The 17,209-nt window shown below is 43.9% G+C and overlaps 1 pseudogene; it reads left to right on the forward strand.

Annotated features, from left to right (window-relative positions):
• The window catches only part of LOC135548033 (phospholipid phosphatase-related protein type 1-like), a 134,396-nt pseudogene that overhangs the window by 82,005 nt on the left and 35,182 nt on the right, over window positions 1–17,209 (forward strand).

Raw genomic sequence — 17,209 nt, forward strand, 5'->3', positions numbered from 1 at the left:
TCCTCACTCAGTGGACGAAGAGGAAGGAAACAGCTCAGGATTTCACCATGAAGCCACTGTTTACCCATGGTGACTTTTTAAAATTTACAGTTATGGAGTTTAATGTCTGTGATGGGAGGAAACCCACTGAGGATGGATCAACATCATTGTCGGTTTCTCCACAATACTAACATAAATTAGATTGTAAAGAAAAAGACTGTACTGAGATGCAGAATAAAAAAGACTATTCCAATACATGCATCCCACTTTGGTTTTAATAAGGCCCTAACGTAATACTGCATAAAATGCAAGAAATTTAGCTGTTTGTCCTGAATACAAACAGTATGTTTTTAGCACTTGAAACTAGCATGGTTTTAGGACACTCCCACTGAGATGACTTTAGGTGCTTAGGACTAGGTGTTAGGATGCTTAGGACTAGGTGTTAGGACTAGGTGTTAGGACTAGGTTTTATGGTTTTTAGGACCCACTGAGGTGTTTTAGGACTATTTATCCAGAGATGTTTTTAGGACTAGGTGTTTTAGGGCACTTAGGACTGAGAGGTGTTTTAGGACCCACTAGGTGTTTTAGGACTAGGTGTTAGGTTAGGACCCAGGTGTTTGGACTAGGTGTTTTAGGACTAGGTGTTAGGACTAGGTTTTATGGTTAGGACTAGGTGTTAGGACTAGGTGTTAGGGTTAGGACTAGGTGTTAGGACTAGGTGTTAGGACTAGGTGTTAGGACTGGGTATTAGGACTAGGTGTTAGGGTTAGGACTAGGTGTTAGGACTAGGTGTTAGGACTAGGTGTTAGGACTAGGTTTTATGGTTACCCATAATGACTAGGTGTTAGACTAGATGTTAAGGTCAGGACTAGAGTATTAGGGTCAGACTAGCTGTTTGGACTAGGTGTTAGGACTAGGTGTTAGGACTAGGTTTTATGGTCAGGACTAGGTGTTAGGACTAGGTGTTAGGGTTAGGACTAGGTGTTAGGACTAGGTGTTAGGGTTAGGACTAGGTGTTAAGGTCAGGACTAGGTGTTAGGACTAGAGTGTTAGGGCTAGGTATTAAGACTAGGTGTTAGGGCTAGGTGTTAGGACTAGGTTTTAGGGTCAGGACTAGGTGTTAGGACTAGGTGTTATGGTTAGGAGTAGGTGTTAGGGCTAGGTGTTAGGGCTATGTGTTAGGACTAGGTGTCAGGGTCAGGACTAGGTGTTAGGACTAGGTGTTAGGGTTAGGACTAGGTGTTAGGGTTAGGGTTAGGACTAGGTGTTAGGACTAGGTGTTAGGACTAGGTGTTAGGACTATGTGTCAGGGTCAGGACTAGTTGTTAGGGACTAGGTGTTAGGGTTAGTACTAGGTGTTAGGGTTAGGACTAGGTGTTATTTACTAGGTGTTAAGGTCAGGACATTATTACTAGGACATGTTAGAACTCCATAATGGTGCTAGGTCTATGTGTTAGGATTAGAACTAGGTGTTAGGACTAGGTGTTAGGACTAGGTGTTAAGGTTAGGACTAGGTGTTAAGGTTAGGACTAGGTGTTAGGACTTAGCACTAGGTGTTAATGTTAGGATTATGTGTTAGGACTAGGTGTTAGGACTAGGTGTTAGGACTAGGTGTTAGGACTAGGTGTTAGGACTAGATGTTAGGACTAGGTGTTAGTACTAGATATTACGACTAGGTATTAGGACTAGATGTTAGGACTAGGTGTTAGGGTACTAGGTGTTAGGACTAGATGTTAGGACTAGGTGTTAGGACTAGATGTTTGGACTAGGTGTTAGGACTAGATGTTAGGACTAGGTGTTAGGACTAGATGTTAGGACTGACTAGGTGTTAGGACTAGATGTTAGGACTGTTAGGAGGTGTTAGGACTAGATGTTAGTACTAGGTGTTTGGACTAGATTTTAGGACTAGGTGTTAGGACTACTGCCTGTTCACCCCGCTATCATCCAGAGGAGGCGAGGTCAGTACAGGTGCATCAAAGCTGGGACCTCGAGAGACTGAAAAACAGCTTCTATCTCAAGGCCATCAGACTGTTAAACAGCCACCACTAACATTGAGTGGCTGCTGCCAACACACTGACACTGACTCAACTCCAGCCACTTTAATAATGGGAATTGATGGGAAATGATGTAAATATATCACTAGCCACTTTAAACAATGCTACCTTATATAATGTTATTTACCCTACATTATTCATCTCATATGCATACGTATATGCTGTACTCTATATCATCGACTGCATCCTTATGTAATACATGTATCACTAGCCACTTTAACTATGCCACTTTGTTTACATACTCATCTCATATGTATATACTGTACTTTCGATACCATCTACTGTATCTTGCCTATGCTGCTCTGTACCATCACTCATTCATATATCCTTATGTACATATTCTTTATCCCCTTACACTGTGTATAAGACAGTAGTTTAGGAATTGTTAGTTAGATTACTTGTTGGTTATTACTGCATTGTCGGAACTAGAAGCACAAGCATTTCGCTACACTTATTTGTATGTGACAAATAAAATTTGATTTGATTTGATTTGATACTAGTTTCTCATTTGTTCTACTTCTCATGGCTGTAGTTTTGTCAGTTGTGCTAGGGAAAGTACTAGGCATTAGGGTTAGGTAAAGGTATAAGGCTGTAACTCTGTGGTCACATCTTGTGTTTATTTATTTATTCAACCTTTATTTAATTCAGTTAAGGCAAGTCAGTTAAGAACACATTCTTATTTACATTGACGACCTGGCAAAATACCTCTTGTGGGGACAGGGGGCTGGGATTGAGAAAAATCAAAAAGTGTATCTGTCTGTTGTCAGATCTTCATCGGGAGGTTTCCATGTACATGATGAAGTCCACACGGCGGTGCTACTATCCCAGGAGAAGACCATCTTGACGGGGAGTGCTGCTACCTGAACCCCCTTCTAAGGAGAATCGTCAGGTTTATTGGTGAGTCAGTTCTACTTCTCATAGCTCTACGCTTGTCAGTTGTTTTACTGGTCTTGGCTGTACGTTTGTCAGTTGTTTACTGGTCTTGGCTGTACGTTTGTCAGTTGTTTACTGGTCTTGGCTGTACGTTTGTCAGTTGTTCACTGGTCTTGGCTGTACGTTTGTCAGTTGTTCACTGGTCTTGGCTGTACGTTTTCACTGTCAGTTGTTTACTGGTCTTGGCTGTACGTTTCAGTTGTCAGTTGTTTACTGGTCTTGGCTGTACGTTTGTCAGTTGTTTACTGGTCTTGGCTGTACGTTTGTCAGTTGTTTTACTGGTCTTGGCTGTACGTTTGTCAGTTGTTTTACTGGTCTTGGCTGTTTGTCAGTTGTTTGTCGGTTGTTTTACTGGTCTTGGCTGTACGTTTGTCGGTTGTTTTACTGGTCTTGGCTGTACGTTTTGTCAGTTGTTTTACTGGTCTTGGCTGTACGTTTGTCGGTTGTTCACTGGTCTTGGCTGTACGCTTGTCGGTTGTTTTACTGGTCTTGGCTGTACGTTTGTCTTGGTTGTTTTACTGGTCTTGGCTGTACGTTTGTCAGTTGTTCAGTTGTTGTACGTTTGTCAGTTTACTGGTCTTGGCTGTACGTTTGTCGGTTGTTTTACTGGTCTTGGCTGTACGTTTGTCAGTTGTTCACTGGTCTTGGGTGTCTTGGCTGTACGCTTGTCAGTTGTTTTACTGGTCTTGGCTGTACGCTTGTCAGTTGTTTTACTGGTCTTGGCTGTACGTTTGTCAGTTGTTCACTGGTCTTGGCTGTACGTTTGTCAGTTGTTCACTGGTCTTGGCTGTACGCTTGTCAGTTGTTTTACTGGTCTTGGCTGTACGCTTGTCAGTTGTTTTACTGGTCTTGGCTGTACGTTTGTCAGTTGTTCACTGGTCTTGGCTGTACGTTTGTCGGTTGTTCAGTGGTCTTGGCTGTACGTTTGTCAGTTGTTCACTGGTCTTGGCTGTACGTTTGTCAGTTGTTTTACTGGTCTTGGCTGTACGCTTGTCAGTTGTTCACTGGTCTTGGCTTGTCTAGGTTTTGTCAGTTGTTCACTGGTCTTGGCTGTACGCTTGTCAGTTGTTCACTGGTCTTGGCTGTAGGTTTTGTCAGTTGTTCACTGGTCTTGGCTGTACGTTTGTCAGTTGTTCACTGGTCTTGGCTGTACGTTTGGGTCAGTTGTTCACTGGTCTTGGCTGTACGCTTGTCAGTTGTTCACTGGTCTTGGCTGTACGTTTGTCAGTTGTTCACTGGTCTTGGCTGTACGTTTGTCAGTTGTTCACTGGTCTTGGCTGTACGTTTGTCAGTTCTACTTCTTAGCTGTACGTTTGTCAGTTGTTCACTGGTCTTGGCTGTACGTTTGTCAGTTGTTCACTGGTCTTGGCTCTAGGTTTGTCGGTCTTGGCTTGTTTTACTGGTCTTGGCTGTAGGTTTTGTCAGTTGTTTTACTGGTCTTGGCTCTAGGTTTGTCGGTTGTTTTACTGGTCTTGGCTGTAGGTTTTGTCAGTTGTTTTACTGGTCTTGACTCTAGGTTTGTCGGTTGTTTTACTGGTCTTGGCTGTAGGTTTTGCCAGTTGTTTTACTGGTCTTGGCTCTAGGTTTGTCGGTTGTTTTACTGGTCTTGGCTGTAGGTTTTGTCAGTTGTTCACTGGTCTTGGCTGTAGGTTTTGTCAGTTGTTTTACTGGTCTTGGCTGTAGGTTTTGTCAGTTGTTTTACTGGTCTTGGTTGTAGGTTTTTCCATCCAGCCACTGTATTAAGTCCATCTATTAGTTTTGTTCTTCCTGTCGTACCTTCCCATGTATAAAGACATAATATCTCAGCTGGAAATTACATTTATCAGCTCTCTGAGAGGAGAGGAGGGGGCACTGAATACACTGGGCCAGATCATACCAATCCCAAGCCTGAGAAAACACCATTACCTACGTACCCCTGTTCAGACAGAGCCAGGGGCAGCAGCATCAGATGAATTTTACACTGTCTTCCACACTAGTGGCCAGAGAGCTCACCTCTCTCTGAGCCTCTTGTCTCTCCCTCATCTCCTCAGCTCAGCGCTGGTGATATTTTTTTTATACTCGTGGTTCAGTCCCAAACCCCACACTATTCTTTGTAAAGGTAGTAGGGCACTACTGTTGACCAGGGCCAACATATAGTAGGGGACTACTGTTGACCAGGGTCCGCAGGTAGTAGGGAAATACTTTTGACCAGGGCCTGCAGGTAGTAGAGAAATACTGTTGACCAGGGCCTGCAGGTAGTAGAGAAATACTGTTGACCAGGGCCTGCAGGTAGTAGGGGACTACTATTAACCAGGGCCAACAGGTAGTAGGGGACTACTGTTAACCAGGGCCCGCAGGAAGTAGGGGATTACTGTTGACCAGGGCCCGCAGGTAGTAGGGGACTACTGTTAAAAAGGGGGCCCGCAGGTAGTAGGGGATTACTGTTGACCAGGGCCCGCAGGTAGTAGGGGATTGGGCTGTTGACCAGGGCCCGCAGGTAGTAGGGGACTACTGTTAACCAGAGCCCTGAGGTAGTAGGGGACTACAGAGAGGCCCAGGACCAGGCAGACTTAGAGGCCCAGGCAGACTTAGAGGCCCAGGCAGACTTAGAGGCCCAGGCAGACTTAGAGGCCCAGGCAGACATAGAGGCCCAGGCAGACTTAGAGGCCCAGGCAGACTAAGAGGCCCAGGCAGACTTAGAGAAACAAGGCAGACTTAGAGGCCCAGGCAGACTTAGAGAAACAAGGCAGACTTAGAGAAACAAGTCAGACTTAGAGGCCCAGGCAGACTTAGAGGCCCAGGCAGACTTAGAGAAACAAGGCAGACTTAGAGGCCAAGGCAGACTGAGATTCCCAGGCAGACATAGAGGCCCGGGCAGACTTAGAGGCCCAGGCAGACTTGGAGAAACAAGAGATGGGTTACCAATTAATCCCATAAAAGATGGGTTACCAATTAATCCCATAAAGGATGGGTTACCAATTAATCCCATAAAGGATGGGTTACCAATTAATCCCATAAAGGATGGGTTACCAATTAATCCCATAAAGGATGGGTTACCAATTAATCCCATAAAGGATGGGTTACCAATTAATCCTATAAAGGATGGGTTACAGTTAATCCCATAAAGGATGGGTTACCAATTAATCCCATAAAGGATGGGTTACCAATTAATCCCATAAAGGATGGGTTACCAATTAATCCCATAAAGGATGGGTTACCAATTAATCCTATAAAAGATGGGTTACCAATTAATCCCATAAAAGATGGGTTACCAATTAATCCCATAAAGGATGGGTTACCAATTAATCCCATAAAGGATGGGTTACCAAATAATCCTATAAAAGATGGGTTACCAATTAATCCCATAAAAGATGGGTTACCAATGAATCCCATAAAGGATGGGTTACCAATTCATTCCATAAAAGATGGGTTACCAATTAATCCCATACAGGATGGGTTACCAATTAATCCCATAAGGGATAGGTTACCAATTAATCCCATAAAGGATGGGTTACCAATTAATCCCATAAAAGATGGGTTACCAATTAATCCCATAAAGGATGGGTTACCAATTAATCCTATAAAGGATGGGTTACCAATTAATCCCATAAAAGATGGGTTACCAATTAATCCCATAAAGGATGGGTTACCAATTAATCCTATAAAGGATGGGTTACCAATTAATCCCATAAAGGATGGGTTACCAATTAATCCCATAAAGGATGGGTTACCAATTAATCCCATAAAGGATGGGTTACCAATTAATCCCATAAAGGATGGGTTACCAATTAATCCCATAAAGGATGGGTTACCAATTAATCCCATAAAAGATGGGTTACCAATTAATCCCATAAAGGATGGGTTACCAATTAATCCTATAAAGGACGGGTTGACAACTAGAAATTGAGATGAAAATGAAATGTAATTCATTCATTCAGCTGGCTAGATAGATTAGTACGATTCACATATGTAGCTGATAATTATGAAGTTAAACGTTTGCTTTATTGCCGTTGTTGTGGCTGGAAGACGGTTCAGTGAGTTCGCAGATGCAGCGTGAGGTAATACTGTAGGGGGAGATCTTCTCTAATATAATGAATGCTTTCGACGCCTTTCGCCCCAACAAATTGAGGCTAGGCAAAAGGGGTGCAACTTATTAGAAAGGAGTTCTTAATGTCCATGCCCCAACAAATTGAGGCTGTTCTGAGGGCAAAAGGGGGTGCAACTCAATATTAGAAAGGAGTTCTTAATGTTTTGTTCACTCTGTTTATTTCATGAACATAAACATGAAGGCAGTGAAGGATCCCCAGGCAGAGAGGCCCAGGCAGAGAGGCCCAGGCAGAGAGGCCCAGGCAGAGAGGCCCAGGCAGAGAGGCCCAGGCAGAGAGGCCCAGGCAGAGAGGCCCAGGCAGAGAGGCCCAGGCAGAGAGGCCCAGGCAGAGAGGCCCAGGCACAGAGGCCCAGGCAGAGAGGCCCAGGCAGAGAGGCCCAGGCAGAGAGGCCCAGGCAGAGAGGCCCAGGCAGAGAGGCCCAGGCAGATAACCTAGCAGCTAGAGCGTTTACCCCTCTGGTCCAATAACCGAAAGGTTGCTAGATTGAATCCCTGAGCTGACAAGGTAAAGATTTGTCATTCTGCCACTGAACAAGGCAGTTAACCCACTGTTCCTATGGCTGGCATTGTTAAATAAGAATTTGTTCTTAACTGACTTGCCTAGTTAAATAAAGGTTAAATAAAAAATGTTCCCCAAAAATTATCACAGTTTACCATGCAGGTCAGAATCACAGTATCACAGTTTACCAGGATCACCGTTTACCATGCAGGTCAGGGTCACAGTTTACCAGGATCACCGTCAGGGTTACCATGCAGGTCAGGGTCACAGTTTACCAGGATCACCGTTTACCATGCAGGTCAGGGTCACCATTTACCATGCAGGTCAGGGTCACAGTTTACCAGGATCACCGTTTACCCTCTGGTCAGGATCACCGTTTACCATGCAGGTCAGGATCACAGTTTACCAGGATCACAGTTTACCCCTCTGGTCAGGGTCACAGTTTACCCCTCTGGTCAGGGTCACAGTTTACCCCTCAGGTCAGGGTCACAGTTTACCCCTCTGGTCAGGGTCACAGTTTACCCCTCTGGTCAGGGTCACAGTTTACCCCTCTGGTCAGGGTCACAGTTTACCCCTCTGGTCAGGGTCACAGTTTACCCCTCTGGTCAGGGTCACAGTTTACCCCTCAGGTCAGGGTCACAGTTTACCCCTCAGGTCAGGGTCACAGTTTACCCCTCAGGTCAGGGTCACAGTTTACCCCTCAGGTCAGGGTCACAGTTTACCCCTCAGGTCAGGGTCACAGTTTACCCCAGGTCAGGTCAGGGTCACAGTTGACCAGGATCACAGTTTACCCACTCAGGTCAGGGTCACAGTTTACACCTCAGGTCAGGATCACAGTTTACCCCTCAGGTCAGGGTCACAGTTTACCCCTCAGGTCAGGGTCACAGTTGACCAGGATCACAGTTTACCCCTCAGGTCAGGGTCACAGGACCAGGATCACAGTTTACCCCTCAGGTCAGGGTCACAGTTTACCCCTCAGGTCAGGGTCACAGTTTACCCCTCAAGTCAGGATCACAGTTGGCACCCTTGGCATTTTTCATATTTTGTTGCCTTACAACAAGGAAATAAAATTGATTTTTGGGGGGTTGTATCATTTGATTTACACGACATGCCTACCACTTTAAAGATGCAACATCTTTTTTATTGTGAATCAAACAAGAAATAAAAAACAGAATACTTGAGCATGCATAACTATTCACCCCCCCAAAGTCAATGCTTTGTAGAGCCACCTTTTGCAGCAATTACAGCTGCATGTCTCTTGGGGTATGTCTCTATAAACTTGGCACATCTAGCCACTGGGATTTTTTCCCATTCTTCAAGACAAAACTGCTCCATCTCCTTCAAGTTGGATGGGTTCCTGCTGGTGTACAGACATCTTTAAAACTTCTTCAGGATTGGTGTGTCCCTGTGGGACGGTGAGCTAACGTAGGCTAATGCGATTAACATGAGGTTGTAAGTAACAAGAACGTTTTCCAGGACATAGACATGTCTGATATTGGCAGAAAGCTTAAATTCTTGTTAATCTAACTGCACTGACCAATTTACAGTAGCTGTTGCAGTGAAATAATACCATGCTATTGTTTGAGGAGAGTGCACAGTTTTGAACATGAAAAGTTATTAATAAACAAATTAGGCACATTTGGGCAGTCTTGATACAACATTTTGAACAGAAATGCAATGTTTCATTGGATCACGCTAAACGTTGCATATACACTGCTGTCATCTTGTGGCCAATATTTAAATTGCACCTGGGCCGGAATAATACATTATGACATTCTCTTGCATTTCAAAGATGATGGTACAAAAAAATACAAAACAACGGTTGTTTTTTTCTTTGTATTATCTTTTACCAGAGCTATTGTGTTATATTCTTCTACATTCCTTTCATGTTTCCACAAACTACAAAGTGTTTCCTTTCAAATGGTATCAAGAATATGCATATCCTTGCATCAGGTCCTGAGCTACAGGCAGTTAGATTTGGATATGTCATTTTAGGAGAAAATTTAAATAAAAGGGGCAGATCCTTAATTAAGAGGTCATACCATTCTCAATTGGATTGAGGTCTGGGCCTTGACTAGGCCATTCCAAGACATTTCAATTTTTCCCCTTAAACCACTCAAGGGTTGCTTTAGCACTATGCTTAGGGTCATTGTCCTGCTGGAAGGTGAACCTCCGTCCCAGTCTCAAATCTCTGGAAGACTGAAACAGGTTTCCCTCCAGAATTTCCCTGTATTTAGCGCCATCCATCATTCCTTCATTTCTGACCAGTTTCCCAGTCCCTGCCGATGAAAAACATCCCCGCAGCATTATGCTGCCACCACCTTGCTTCAATGTAGGGATGGTGCCCTTGGGGTGATGTTGGGTTTGTGCCAGACATAGCGTTTTCCTTGATGGCCAAAAAGCTGAATTTGAGTTTCATCTGACCAGCATACCTTCTTCCATATGTTTGAGGAGTCTCCCACATGCCTTTTCGTGAACACCAAACATGTTTGCTCATTCTTTCTTTAAGCAATGGCTTTTTTTCTGGCCACTCTTCCGTAAAGCCCAGCTCTGTGGAGTGTACGGCTTATGGACAGATACTCAATCTCTGCAGTGGAGCTTTGGTCTCTGTGTTGCCTCTCTGATTAATGCCCTCCTTGCCTGGTCTGTGAGTTTTGGTGGTCGGCCCTCTCTTGGCAGGTTTGTTGTGGTGCCATATGCTTTCCATTTTTAAATAATGCTCCGTGGGATGTTCAAAGTTTCTGATATTTTTTTTAACCCAATCCTGATCTGTACTTCTCCACAACTTTGTCCCTTACCGGTTTGTAGAGCTCCTTGGTCTTCATGGTGCCGCATGTATACTGTTCCTGTTCTGAAAGGCCCCAAATTCTGCAACACCACAAAGCAAACTGAGATCGTAAATGCTGTTGTTGTGCTAGCTGATTAGCTGTTGTTGTCTCACCTACTGTTTTAGCTAGCTCTCCCATTCAACACCTGTGATTACTGTATGCCTCGCTGTATGTCTCTCTCAAATGTCAATATGCCTTGTATACTGTTGTTTAGCTTAGTTATCATTGTTTTAGTTTACAATGGAGCCCCTAGTTCCACTCTTCATACCCCTGATACCTCCTTTGTCCCACCTCCCACACATGCCGTGACCTCACCCATTACAACCAGCATGTCCAGAGATGCAACCTCTCTTATCATCACCCAGTGCCTGGGCTTACCTCCGCTGTACCCGCACCCCACCATACCCCTGTCTGTGCATTATGCCCTGAATATACTCTACCATGCCCAGGAATCTGCTCTTTTTATTCTTTGTCCCCAACGCTCTAGGCGACCAGTTTTGATAGCCTTTAGCCGCACCCTCATACTCCTCCTCCTCTGTTCCGCGGGTGATGTGGAGATAAACGCAGGCCCTGCATGTCCCCAGGCACCCTCATTTGTTGACTTCTGTGATCGAAAAAGCCTTGGTTTCATGCATGTCAACATCAGAAGCCTCCTCCCTAAGTTTGTTTTACTCACTGCTTTAGCACACTCTGCTAACCCTGATGTCCTTGCCGTGTCTGAATCCTGGCTCAGGATGGCCACCAAAAATTCTGAGATTTCCATACCCAACTATAACATTTTCCGTCAAGATAGAACTGCCAAAGGGGGAGGAGTTGCAGTCTACTGCAGAGATAGCCTGCAAAGTAATGTCATAATTTCCAGGTCCATACCCAAACAGTTCGAACTACTAATTTTAAAAATTACTCACTCCAGAAATAAGTCTCTCACTGTTGCCGCCTGCTACCGACCCCCTCAGCTCCCAGCTGTGCCCTGGATACCCTTTGTGAATTGATCGCCCCCCCATCTAGCTTCAGAGTTTGCTCTGTTAGGTGACCTAAACTGGGATATGCTTAACACCCCGGCAGTCCTACTATCTAAGCTAGATGCCCTCAATCTCACACAAATCATCAAGGAACCCACCAGGTACAACCCTAAATCTGTAAACAAGGGCACCCTCATAGACGTCATCCTGACCAACTGGCCCTCCAAATACACTCCTCTGTCTTCAACCAGGATCTCAGCGATCACTGCCTCATTGCCTGTATCCGCTACGGATCCGCAGTCAAACGACCACCCCTCATCACTGTGAAACGCTCCCCTAAAACACTTCTGTGAGCAGACCTTTCTAATCGACCTGGCCCGGGTATCCTGGAAGGATATTGACCTCATTCCGTCAGTAGAGGATGCCTGCTTATTCTTTAAAAGTAACTTCCTCACCATTTTAGATAAGCATGCTCCGTTCAAAAATGCAGAACTAAGAACAGATATAGCCCATGGTTCACTCCAGACCTGACTGCCCTCGACCAGCACAAAAACATCCTGTGGAGGACTGCAATAGCATCGAATAGTCCCCGTGATATGCAACTGTTTAGGGAAGTCAGGAACCAATACACGCAGTCAGTCATGAAAGCAAAGGCCAGCTTCTTCAGGCAGAAATTTGCATGCTGTAGCTCTAACTCCAAAAGGTTCTGGGACAATGTGAAGTCCATGGAGAACAAGAGCAACTCCTCCCAGCTGCCCACTGCACTGAGGCAAGGTAACACGGTCACCACTGATAAATCCATGATATTCGAAAACATCAACAAGCATTTCTCAACGGCTGGCCATGCCTTCCTCCTGGCTATTCCAACCTCGGCCAACAGCTCCGCCCTCCCCGCAGCTACTCTCCCAAGCCTCTCCAGGTTCTCCTTTACCCAAATCCAGATAGCAGATGTTCTGAAATAGCTGCAAAACCTGGACCCGTACAAATCAGCTGGGCTTGACAATCTGGTCCCTCTATTTCTAGAACTATCCACCGCCATTGTCGCAACCCCTATTACCAGCCTGTTCAACCTCTCTTCCATATCGTCTGAGATCCCCAAGGATTGAAAGCTGCCTCAGTCATCCCCCTTTTCAAAGGGGGAGACACCCTGGACCCAAACTGTTACAGACCTATATCCATCCTGCCCTGCCTATCTAAGGTCTTCGAAAGCCAAGTCAACAAACAGGTCACTGACCATCTCGAATCCCACCGTACCTTCTCCGCTGTGCAATTTGGTTTCTGAGCGTCACTGGTGCACCTCAGCCACACTCAAGGTACTAAACGACATCATAACCGCCATCGATAAAAGACAGTACTGTGCAGCCGTCTTCATCGACCTTGCCAAGTCTTTTGACTCTGTCAATCACCATATTCTTATCGGCAGACTCAGTAGCCTCGGTTTTTCTGATGACTGCCTTGCCTGGTTCACCAACTACTTTGCATACAGAGTTCAGTGTGTCAAATCGGACGGCATGCTGTCCGGTCCTCTGGCAGTCTCTATGGGGATGCCACAGGGTTCAATTCTCGGGCCGACTCTTTTCTCTGTATATATATCAATGATGTTGCTCTTGCTGCGGGTGATTCCCTGATCCACCTCTACGCAGACGACACCATTCTGTATACTTCCGGCCCGTCCTTGGACACTGGGATATCTAACCTCCAAACGAGCTTCAATGCCATACAACACTCCTTCCGTGGCCTCCAACTGCTCTTAAACTCTAGTAAAACCAAATGCATTCTTTTCAACCTGCCTGCACCCGCACGCCCGACTAGCATCACCACCCTGGATGTTTCCGACCTAGAATATGTGGACATCTATAAGTACCTAGGTGTCTGGCTAGACTGTAAACTCTCCTTCCAGACTCAGATCAAACATCTCCAATTGAAAATCAAATCTAGAATTGACTTTCTATTCTGCAACAAAGCCTCCTTCACTCACGCCGCCAAACTTACCCTAGTAAAACTGACTATCCTACCGATCCTCGACTTCGGCGATGTCAACTACAAAATAGCTTCCAATACTCTACTCAGCAAACTCAATGCAGTTTATCACAGTGCCATCCGTTTTGTTACTAAAGCACCTTATACCACCCACCACTGCGACCTGTATGCTCGAGTCGGCTGGCCCTCGCTACATATTCGTCGCCAGACCCACTGGCTCCAGGTCATCTACAAGTCCATGCTAGGTAAAGCTCTGCCTTCTCTCAGTTCACTGGTCACGATGGCAACACCCACCCGTAGCACATGCTCCAGCAGGTGTATCTCACTGATCATCCCTAAAGCCAACACCTCATTTGGCCGCCTTTCGTTCCAATTCTCTGCTGCCTGTGACTGGAACGAATTGCAAAAATCACTGAAGTTGGAGACTTTTATCTCCATCACCAACTTCAAACATCTGCTATCTGAGCAGCTAACCGATCGCTGCAGCTGTACATAGTCTATCGGTAAATAGCACACCCAATTTTACCTACCTCATCCCCATACTGTTTATATTTATTTACTTTTCTGCTCTTTTGCACACCAATATCTCTATCTGTACATGACCATCTGATCATTTATCACCCCAGTGTTAATCTGCAAAATTGTAATTATTTGCCTACCTCCTCATGCCTTTTGCACACAAGTATATAGACTCTCTTTTTTTCTACTCTGTTATTGACTTGTTAATTGTTTACTCCATGTGTAACTCTGTGTTGTCTGTTCACACTGCTATGCTTTATCTTGGCCAGGTCACAGTTGAAAATGAGAACTTGTTCTCAACTATCCAACCTGGTTAAATAAAGGTGAAATAAAAAAATAAAAAAGATCATGTGACACTTAGATTGGTGAACTTTATTTAATTAATCATTTGAATTCTGAAGGTAATTGGTTGCACCAGATCTTATTAAGGGGCCTCATAGCAAAGGGTGGCGAAACATACAGTTTTTACATATAATATATATGTAAATAATATATATAATATATAACATATAATTTTGGGGGGAATCTTTTGAAACAAGTATTTTAGTTTTTAGTTTTACTTCAACAGTTTGGACTATTTACATGAAATCCAAATAAAAATCCATTACAGCTCGTAATGTTACAAAATAAGATTAATAATTAATTAAATACTTTTGCAAACCACTGTACATCCCAAATGACACCTTTACAGCACCTTTCCTATAAATATATATTTTTTTAAATTATAAATATAAATTATAATCATTTTGAACTGATTTCCTAGTGATTTTACTTTACTTTTACTTTATTCTCCAACAATTAAAAAATTTTACTTTAAAAATTAATTAATTACAATAATAATAATACAATAATTACAAATTAGACATAATTATAATGAATTATCTGTTCCCAAATATTAAGAGACAGGCGTGATCGTATCCCAATGTAATCAAGGTTTGACATGATTCTGTATTTGTCAAATGCTGAATCTGTTTGGGAATATTGCAGTTCATTTGTAGCAACATCCGCCCCAACCGCTCAAGGTAAAGTAGGTGGTGATTGTAATTGAGGACCCCGGCCGTTATGGGCTCTGGTCAAACGAAACGGAATAGGTTACCACTTGGAATGCAGACAGGTTCTCCTCAGTGTTTGTATTTATTATGGATCTTCGTGTGTGTGTGTGTGTGTGTGTGTGTGTGTGTGTGTGTGTGTGTGTGTGTGTGTGTGTGTGTGTGTGTGTGTGTGTGTGTGTGTGTGTCTGTGCGAATGTTTGTGTTGCTTCACACTCCCCGCTGTTCCATAAGGTGTTTTTTAATCTGTTTTTTAAATCTGACTCTACTGTTGCATCAGTTACCTGATAGAGCTCTATGTAGTACTGTGGAATAGAGCTCCATGTAGTCATGGCTCTATGTAGTACTGTGGAATAGAGTTCCATGTAGTCATGGCTCTATGTAGTACTGTGGAATAGAGCTCCATGTAGTCATGGCTCTATTTAGTACTGTGGAATGAGTTCCATGTATCGTGGCTCTATGTAGTACTGTGGAATAGAGTTCCATGTAGTCATGGCTCTATGTAGTACTGTGGAATAGAGTTCCATGTAGTCATGGTTCTATGTAGTACTGTGACAGTGTCATGGCTCTATGTCGTACTGTGTGCCTCCCATAGTCTGTTCTGGACTTGGGGACAGTGAAGAGACCTCTTGCATGTCTTGTGGGGTATGCATGGGTGTCTGAGCTGTGTGCCTGTAGTTTAGACTGACAGCTCGGTGCATTCAACATGTCAATACCTCTCATAAATAAAAGTTGTGATGAAGTCAATCTCTCCTCCACTTTGAGCCAGGAGAGATTGACTTGCATATTATTAATATTAGCTCTCTGTGTACATTTAAGGGCCAGCAGGGCTGCCATGTTCTGAGACAATTGCAATTTTTCTAAGTCCTTTTTTGTGGCACCTGACCACACGACTGAACAGTAGTCAAGGTGCGACAAAACTAGGGCCTGTAGGAACCCTTGTTGATAGGGTTGTTAAGAAGGTAGAAACTAGGGCCTTGTTGATAGTGTGTTAAGAAGGTAGAAACTAGGGCCTGTAGGACCTGCCTTGTTGATTGTGTTGTTAAGAAGGCAGAGCAGTGCTTTTTAATGGACAGACTTCTCCCCATCTTAGCTACTACTGCATCAATATGTTTTGAACATGAGTTTACAGTCTAGTGTTACTCCAAGCAGTTTAGTCACCTCAACTTGCTCAATTTACACATGATTTAGTCAAAGTTTAGGGTTTAGTGAGTGTTTTGTTCCAAATATAATGCTTTTAGTTTTAGAAATATTTAGGACTAATTTATTCCTTGCCACCCACTATGAAACTAACTGCAGCTCTTTGTTAAGTGTTGCAGTAATTTCAGTCACTGTAGTAGCTGATGTGTTTAGTGTTGAGTCATCCACATACATAGACACTCTGGCTTTACTCAATCTTTTGTCATTAGTAAAGATTGAAAAAGTAACGGGCCTACACTGCTGTCCAGGGGAATTGTGTTGAGTCATCCGCATACATATATATATATGACTTTACTTAGTCAGTGGCATGTTGTCAATTTCTGTTGTCAATTTGTTTACTGTGAAATAGCATTGAATCTGGTCAAACACAATTTTTTCCAGAAGTTTACTAAGGGTTGGTAACAGGCTGATTGGTCAGCTATTTGAGCCAGGAAATGGTTATTAATAGTCTCTTGGAACGCTGGCAGGTTCTCCTCAGTGTTTAATTGTCTCTTGTTGCTAATGGTAGTATAATGTAATTCCTCATGTGTAAATATTGACTTCATCAGGGACCCAGTGGAATTATAGTCTGGAGCTAAATCCTCCATTTTGTCTTCAATTTTGTCCCAAATTACATTCTATTCCCAATATAGTGCACTACTTTTGAGCAGAGCCCTATGGACCCCCTATGGTATTATTTGGGATGCATCATTCTGGGCTGGAAGTTCTGGGGGTTTAGTTCTCTGATGGGGTTTCATGGAGCCTCATTCTCTGCAAACCCAGATGGTAGCCTGTCCCCTGACAACTCTAAGCTGTTTCACTCTACCTGCCGGTGCATTTGCCAACCAAATCTCTCTCTTTCTCTCTCTCTCTCTCTCTCTCTCTCTCTCTCTCTTTCTCTCTCTCTAGTCTCTCTCTTTCTCGCTCTCTAGTCTCTCTCTCTCTCTCTCTCTCTCTCTAGTCTCTAGTCTCCCTCTCTCTCTAGTCTCTCTCTCTCGCTCTCTAGTCTCTCTATCTCTCTCTCTCTCTCTCTCTCTCTCTCTCTCTCTCTCTCTCTCTCTCTCTCTTTCTCTCTCAATTCAATTCAATTCAATTCAAGGGGCTTTTTTGACATGGGAAACATGTGTTAACATTGCTAAA

Source organism: Oncorhynchus masou, chromosome 11, assembly GCF_036934945.1.
Source record: "Oncorhynchus masou masou isolate Uvic2021 chromosome 11, UVic_Omas_1.1, whole genome shotgun sequence".
Taxonomy (NCBI): domain Eukaryota; kingdom Metazoa; phylum Chordata; class Actinopteri; order Salmoniformes; family Salmonidae; genus Oncorhynchus; species Oncorhynchus masou.